We start from the raw sequence: 8,890 nt of genomic DNA, 5'->3' as shown, positions 1-8,890 counted from the left end.
GTTTTTTTTTTAGTCTGGCTAATGGCTCATGAATTTTGTCCAAGAACCAGCTCTTGGTTTCATTGATCCTTTGCACTTTTTTTAGTCTCAATGTCATTCCACTCTGACCTTTTTTTATTTCCTTCCTTCTTATTTTCAGCCTCTCTCTCTCTCTCTCTCTCTCTCTCTCTCTCTCTCTCTCTCTCTCTCTTTCTCTCTCTCTCTTGTTAATTCTCACCAGAAGGTATTTTTCCCCATTGATATTTTTGGAAAGAATGGAAGGGAGGGGCAGAGACAGAGAGAGAAACATTGATGCAAGAGAGGCACATCAACTGCTTGCCTCCCACACATACCCTGACTAGGGCCAGGGATTGAGCCTGCAACCAAGGTACATGGCCTTGACTGGAATTAAACCCTAGATGCTTCAGTCCACAGGCCGATGCTCTAGCCACTGAGCAAACTGGCTGGGGCACTCTGGGCTTTTTTTGTTGTTCTATTTCTAATTCTTTTAGTTAGTTGTAAGGTTATATCATTTATTTGAGCTGTATCTTGTTTCTTGAGATAGGCCTGTAGTGCTATGAAGTTCCCTTTCAACCTAGTCCCATAGATTTTGCATTGTTGTGTGTTCGTTTTTATTTGTTTTCAGAAGTTTTTCATTTCTTCCTTGATCTTATTGGTTACCCATTCATTGTTTAATAGCATGCTCTTTAGCCTCCATGTATTTGAATATTATTTTAGTTTTTTAATTGTAATGATTTATATAGCTTCATGCCATCATGACCCAATATGATTTCAATTTTCTCAAATTTGTAAAGACTTATTTTGTATCCTAATATGTAGTCTATCTTTGAGAATGTTTTATGTGCACTGTAAAAAATGTATAGTCTGCAGCTTTGGGGTGAATTGTTCTGTAAGTATAAATTAAATCCATCTGATCAGGTGTATCATTTAAGGTTGCTGTTTCCTTATTGTTTTTTTGTGTGGAAGATGTCAGTGGGCTGTTAAAGACCTCTCCCATTACTGTATTGCTGCCAATCTCTCCCTTAAAGTCCTCCAGACGTTTTTTAATATATGTCAGTGCTCCTAAATTGGGTGCATATATGTTTACCAGGGTTATATCAATCTGTTAGTATTATGCAGTGACCTTCTTTGTCTCTTTTATGGCCTTTGTTTTGAACTTTATTTTGTCAGATGTAAGTATTGCTACAATAATACTTACAAAAGAACAAGTGAAAAGTCTCAGCCCTGACCATGTCATGCTGTATACAGGTGCTTTAGATTTGCTATTTGTGGAGCTCTCTGGATTTTGCTCTAATGTTATTGGATCTGGCCCCTTTGTGTGATGGTCCTGGGCCTCTTGGGAGGTTCTCTGATGCAAGCCAATGTGTGTCCCTGTCCCTGCCTGGCCCTGGGCAACCTGACTGAAGCATGGCCGGGTGGAGCACCAAGGATCTGGTTGCAGGGCCTCCATAGCCCAGAGGGTGGGTCTGCCTCCGGTCTTACAGATTGAATGTCCCTGTTCTGCGCTATCCTCCCTTCCTTAATGGAACGGGGCTCTGTGGGGGTCTCCAGGTCCTGGCCAGAATGGTTTAAATGGACTTGTGTAGGGGGTGGTGTGTGTAGCTTGTAAGATGGGGGATGCTGGTACTCCTTCTCCTTTCAGTGCCTCAGCTCTACACCCCCTCATAGCCACCCCGAGCAGGAGGGGATCCAAAAAAAAGATCAAAACAAAACAAAACAAAAAAACCAGCCTTGCTTGGCACTCCAATCTTTCAGCATGGCTGATCCTGGCTAGATGGGGCCCCTGCCTAGGCTCCCACCAGGCCAGAAGTCTGAGTCCCTTGTGCCCTCAGGCCCCGCTGTGTGGGCACAGATTTTCCGCCCAGAGCTGTTCCTCAGGTTGGGGAAGGTGTGCTTCCCTTCATTTGGGCTGTGGAGGACCAACCCTCTTTTGGCCTCTGTCCTGCTGTCTGCCAAAGGTTCTTCCAGAGAATAAATGGTCCCTCGGATTCACTGCAGGGTGAGCTGGTCAGACCCCCTGCCGGCCCCCAGTTCCCCTGGGTGGCCCCTTCCACCCTGGAGAAAGAATTTCCACCAAGATTTAGAAGTGAATGAGAACTTGGGCAGGTGGCTGTGTTGGCAATAGGCCGGAAGCATAGCACCCATAGCTAAAAGGTGGGGGGAAAAGCAGCATCCCTGGTTCAGAGTGCAGAGACTTAAAGCTGGTAAATTCCAGCCTGGTAAGCCTTTGAGGAAATGAGTGCACTCACTCAGTACTGACATGGTTCCAGATTGGTACAGTCCTGGAGAGCCATAAACATGTTCCTGTCTTTGACAAGTAATCCTGCTCCTGAAAATTTATGCTCAAGGAAATAATTCCAAAATCTCTTGGAACAATAGTGTTTGGAGAGGCATTCTTTATGACAGAGAACATTTGGAAACAATCAAGAGCCCAACAATAGGAGCTGATTAAATAAAATATGAAGCATCCATAGAATGAAGTGTCAGGAAGATATTAAAAATGATACTTAAATTTCTATTAACCAAAAACAATTCAGCCAATATTGATGGAAGGCACTCTATTAGTCCTTGAGGGTTGCCATAACAAAGGACCACAGGCTGAAGGGCTTAAACAACAGAAATATATTTTCCCGAAGCTCTGGAGGCTAGAAGCTGAGGTCACCAGAAGAGCCAAATGCCAAACACTGAGAACTGCAGTGGGGAAAGGTCGGCTATTTTATTATGAACTAGAGGCCTGGTTTCATGCACAGGTGGGTTCCCTCGGGGTGGGCCTGGGGGAATCAGGCCCCAGCTCACGCCTCCAGCTTTGTAGCCCCGCAGCCTCGCCTGGCACCCCACTGTGGCCTGGTGCTGCCTCTTCACCTGGCCCATCATCCTGCCTGCGGGATGATCGATCAGGGCCATGCCCCCTGCCCAGTGCCTGGGAGCTGGGCAGCAGCCCCACTTCCTGCTGCCACTGCTGGTTGCTGTCTACGAGATAATCAGCAGGGTGATCAGCCCCTACTTGTACCCACGTTGGCCTGGCATCACCTGCTCACCTGCTCCACCATCCCACCAGGGTCCCGTTCTCATCAGGGCCCATCGGGGCTGGCAGCACCTCCACTGCTGCCCACTGCCAGCATCACATCACTATCGCCCTCCATGTTCTGTGCCACCTGCTGGTGGCGAATACATGTCATAGTGAGCAGTCAAACTCCCGGTTGAACAATTTGCATATTAGGCTTTTATTATATAGGACTAAAGGCCCAGAGCATGGAATGGATGAGACGGCCCCAATTGCCCCTGATTGGGACTGGGCGAGACTGGCGGACATGCCCTGGAGCCCTCCCACGGTCTCTCCCTATCCTGATCATGCACTGGTGGGGTCCCTTGGCCTGGCTGTCAGAGATTGGGCCAAAATCGGCCCGGTGCACAGATTTGTCCAGAGCATGTCTTGGCCCATCTCACCCAGTCCAATTGGATCGGCTGGACTCCAACATCAAGCTAACCTACCAGTCAGAGCATCTGCCCCCTGGTGATCAATGCATGTCATAGTTACTAGTTGAACCATTGAATGGTTGAATTGTCAGTTAGGTTTATATATGTGTGTGTATATATATATATATATATATATATATATATATATATATATATATACACACACACACACACACACATATATATATATATATATAGCTGGTGCTGCCCAGGGAATGGGAAGCTAATGCTGAAAAGCCCTAACTCCCCTATCCAGAGATCAGGCAGGTTTTTAAGCATATAGGGGGACAGGTATGTGGAAGCACTGGTGGGGCACGTTTTAATTGGGGGGGGGTGGGAGGACTGGGACCTTGGAGCTTGGCCATTTATGCTAAGGGAACCAACACAGGATCTTCCTGGACAATGAACTCCCTGCTTCTGAAATGGTTCCTGCCTTCAAGTTCAGGTTATGTCCAAATCCTTTGGTTGGGGGGGGGGGGGGTAGGACGGGAGAGGTGGAGACTGGTTCCTGGTGCAGCTGGAGGTCTAAGTTCTCCCCTCTGTGCATGCTTAGGCTGCTAGACTTGCAGGTTTTGTCTGTTTGCCTTAAAAAGCAACTCAGTACCCGGTTAAACAGAATAGACCCATTTTAGCTGGTTCTGTGGTTACATACACATGGTCTTTCCTTTGTGTCTGTGTTCTAATTTTCCTGACATCAGTCATGGTGGAGTAGGGTCCATCCTAATGGCCTCATGTTAACTTAATTTACCTCCTCCTAGTTCCTCTCTCAAAATGCAGTCACATTTTGAGGCGCAGTAGATTACCTACAATCACTTCAGTATGTGAATTTGGGGGGTGGTGGGGAGGTGGACAGGCTTATTCTGTACCTGGGACTATGCCGGGGGTTTGGGGAACAGATATAAGAAAGACCCAGGCAGCACTGGTTGCTGAACGTCTGTGGGCAGGGCAAAGGTTGGCTCTGACGGAAGAGGCTGGGGTGGTAAGACTTTGCAGGAAGACATTTGGGGAAAGGCTGGAAGCAGAGTGCAGGTTACACTTGGCCTCTCTGAAGTGGCCCTTGGCACTGCCCACTCAGGACTCAAGGGCTGTAATCACAGTATGTCCATTATGCTCCTCCCCCCTCTCCCCCCTTCAGAATGCACTCAGAGGGGACATTTTCTCCTCAGTTCCTGCACCAGAACGCATGCAGCTTTAGAACTTTCTCTGATCACTCTTAGGCCTGTCTCTCGGGTTATGTGAAATGGACCAACTCTGTCCCGATTTAGAAACGAATGTACTAACCAGCGCTTCCAATTTCAGTTATAACCCGTCTGGCTGGACCTGCTATATTTGGGCCATCTGGGGCAGGGTGCTGGGTGATGATAACCTTTTCCTTCGACTCAATCTCCTTCTCTCTGCCTCCACCTCTCAGGTTGGAGTTGAGGGGGGGAGAAGTTATGCTGTCCCTGTGCACACGGTGTCTCCATGGCTAGAACAGGATTCACAGGCTCTGGGCTGGGGCATGGTAACACTGGGCTGAGGAGGGTCAATGGCTTACAAAAGGCTTTTCACAAGGTGTGCGTGCATCAGTCGAGAGCAGGGAGAGGAGGCAGTCATCACCCAGGTTCTCTCTTTTTGAAGAATATTTTCTTTATTGATTTTAGAGAGGAAGGGAGAGGGAGAAAGAGAGAGAGAGAGAAAAAAAATGTCAGTGATGAGAGAAAATCATTGATTTGCTATCTCCTGCATGCCCCACACTGGGAATCGGATTGAGCTTGCAACCCAGGCATGCACCCTGACCAGGAATTGAACTGTGACCTCCTGGTTCATAGTTCGACGCTCAACCACTGAGCCACATCGGCTAGGTTTCACCCAATATCTTGACACAGCCTGGTCTGTGGTTTCTCAAATGGCCATCTTCACTTTAGTCTACCCTAATCGTTAATTATCTGTGACTATAGCTAGCTCTTAGGAGAACCTGTCAGGGCAAGAAGCAAATCTGCAATGGAAGTTTGAGCTTCTGGGGCTCATTTGGCCTTACATTCTCCATGAACATGTAGGAGAGATCAGAAGTGGTGACCCTCATGGAGGAGAAGCCTCGTCTGAGGTCTCAGAGTGGACGGCACGGCGGCCTGGATCTGTGGACAAGAGGTGTTGCATGACTTGCTCGAGTGAGGCACTAGGATGTCAAGCACACTGGCTTTGGGGCCACAAGCCTACATTCTGCTCCCATCTCTGTGTTAGTCAGCTCTGGGGCCTGGATCAAGTCACTTAGTCTTAGTTTCACTTTATCTAGCAGTTAGAAAGCTCTCACTCACGGAGGTGCCAGAAGATTACAACATATAAAGTATAGAAAAGCATCTACCCAGTACTTGGTTCATGACAGGACCTAAATGAATGTTATTTTCTTTCCTTTCACTGATTAGCGCTGAAATGCAGCAGTTACTGGAAAGGGGACCTGGCCGGTCTGCCTAGAGCCAGCCAATAGTGTGTGAGTTCTTGACTTTGAGTAGGAAAAATTTCACAACACCATTCCAGGTGGTTTTAGAGGACTTTTTTTTTTAAAGCTGGGATAGTGGAACAAGGAAGGGCTTGAGAAATTGTTACACAAGACAAGAACCAAGCAACGCTTAGAGAGATGGAGTTACTTTTATTGTTGTGATGATGATGATGATGATGATGATGATGATGCGTGGGCCCAGAGAAAAATGTCTCTCAAATTCTGGGCAAAAAACATGGAGGAACTTTCCCTCTTTATACTTTTTTACCCTCTTTGTCTTGCACATATGGGGTTTTCCAGTCCCCTTTGCAAGTTCTTAAAGATTCCCATGTGGTGGGGCTTTGAGACCTCAACCAAAGGCCTGGACTGGCGCCAGCACTGGTAACTTCATCCGGGGAAGGTTTATGGCCTCTCTGGAATGGGAGTAGTCTTATTTCCTTATTATTTAAGCAAGCAAGCATTTACAGAAGCCAAACTAGTGAGGTCAACATTTCAAACAGCAGTTTTTATATAAGATGGATGCTTCCACACGAGCCCAGGCTGGGCTGATTTGCTGACTAAGACGTCAGAGAAGAGGGCCCTTGGGATAGTTCAGGGGTTTTCCCCGGGGTGAACTGCCGCCGCCCATTGCTGCCCTGGATCAAGCCTCCTAGGGTTTCTCAGAGTCTGGGAGACGCATGCCTGCAGGGGAAGAAGCGGTGGAAGGGAATGGCTGGGACCTTCGTTTTGGGGACTGGGAGTTTAGGAGAGATCTGAGGGAAGGATTTCCATAGAATATTCACCAGCTTTATGTGGATGAGGCATAAAGAAATCCATTCCCTTCACTTCATCTGTCCTTGGGTGTAGTTGGCAAATGGATTTCTGCTGTCTCCCTGAGTAAGTTGGTTTAAGCTGTTTACCCTCTGGTTGGGGAGGAGAACTGCAAACCATTTACTCTTAAGTATGCGTGATTTAGGGAAGACAGGATTTTCCCAACTGGCTGCAGACTGTGGTTTAATGATCGGTCTCAGTTCCTCACAGCCTCCTCTTGGGTCTGGGGTCTGAATGAAAGACCACAGTCATCTGTATGGATGAAAAAGGGACAGAAAGCAGGCCTTACAAACTCAGTGGCCTAATGTAACCTCATGAGATGGTTTGGAATGAAAACTTGTTAAGAAGGAGTCATGACCTAGGCTGGTTTCTTTCTCGCCAGAGGTCAATCTTTATCTTAACTGTGGCTAAGATTGTATTTTTGTGTCTAAGAAAGTACATTTGGAATGTCTGGGTGATTTCCCCGCATCCAGACCCCTCAGGGCACAATCTCCCACAGGGCAGATGACCGCAGAGCCTCTCCTTAGAATTGCTGTCCTGTTAATTGCGAACTGTTAACCATTCTATACTCACCAATGTCAAAGAATACGTGCCTATTCTTTTTGCTTTGTATCCAGCCCCAGAGATGTCCTCCCTGCTCTGCCTTCTCCCTCCTCCCTAATCTATCACCAGTGGATTTCATGTGACCCCCTTACATCTTCCCTTCTTTGAGTCTTTTTTCTCCCCTTTGATTCTGATGTATAAAATAAGTGATGAAACTGCCACTTGCGGGAGCATTTTCTCAATTTGTTGAGATTTGCTTCCCGGGAGTTGCCAGTTTGGCTCAAATCGACTCGTACAAATTTTTACAGTTTGGATGCTTCCTATGTGACCCCTGAGAGGTGCCCTGGCTGATTCCCCAGGATATGAGGCCGTGTGGAGAGTTTCCAGGACCTGAGGGTAACCCAGGTGGTGTTGTAGCAGGGGGAAGGGCATCAGGGGTTAGACGCATGGGGTCAGACTGGGCCTGGGTTCAGCAACCTCGGTACTTGACTTCTGGCTACGGAAGGATTCAGAGCCAAGACTCAAACTATAAGGAGAACATTATTTATAAAATCACAGAGGTAGAAGTAATTGTAGAAGAAATGGGCTGGGGAAACGAGAGGCAAAGGAAGGGCCCTAGGAGCTGGGAGTGAGGAAGGGAATGGTAACCTGCCTGGGAGGAGGGGAAAGGAGGAGAGCAGGGGCAGAGGGAAGGGCAGAGGACAGTGAAGAGGAAAAGAGGGGAATGGAGGGGAGGGTGCTGCTGTGCCCGGGAGGGAGAGCACACTGACTGGGTTCTCTGTCCTAACGGTTTAAGACTGTAGGGGCGGCCCCAGGGGAGGATCAATAGAATATTCAGCAGCTTTCCAGGTGTGTCCTTTAGGGTCTAGGTCTCCACTGGTGGGTTGGCTGGCGCCTGGGCAGGGTCATTATCCAATGCAGCTGGCCCTGAGGTCAGCTGTGGCTGGTTTGGTTGCTTTTCTGGGCCTGGAGCTGAAAGACAACTGAGGCCTAGATGTTATCTCTAAGGAGGAACGAACGGGTCAGGGTGTCCGAATGACCAGAAATGTGCTGGGGGAGAAAAGGTCACCCTGGGGGCAAGGTCCCTCCCTACAATTGCCCAGGTGACCTGTACCTGGCCCATCGTCCTTGCTCTGCTCGTGTCTAACTGCCCACCACAGTGACACCATGGGGAAGATGAGTTAGGGTCTGTCAGACAGCCATGATGTTTGAAGAATGTTTTCCTACTGAAACCTCCAGCTACTTCTGGTGTCCCAGGCACATCCAGCCCTGGGCCACAGAATGCTCACCCTAGGCAAATGAAGTATTTGATTTTTCTTTTATTATTTACTCATTTTGTTAATCCTCACTGGAGGATCCTTTTTTCCATTGATTTTCAGAGAGAGTGGGAGGGAGGGGGGGGGGAGAGAGAGACAGAGAGAGTGAGAGAGAGAAGGAGAGAGAGAGGAACATCAATGTGAGAGAGACACATCTATTGGTTGCTTCCCTCAATAGCCACAACACAGGCTAGGGATCGAACTTTGACCCAGGTACATGCCCTTGACCTATTGTAGAATTAAACCTGAGACCTTTCAGTGCTCA

Source organism: Pipistrellus kuhlii, unplaced genomic scaffold (genome assembly GCF_014108245.1).
Source record: "Pipistrellus kuhlii isolate mPipKuh1 unplaced genomic scaffold, mPipKuh1.p scaffold_m20_p_18, whole genome shotgun sequence".
Taxonomy (NCBI): Eukaryota; Metazoa; Chordata; class Mammalia; order Chiroptera; family Vespertilionidae; genus Pipistrellus; species Pipistrellus kuhlii.
The sequence above is the reverse complement of the archived record's forward strand: the minus strand, read 5'-3'. Positions refer to the sequence as shown.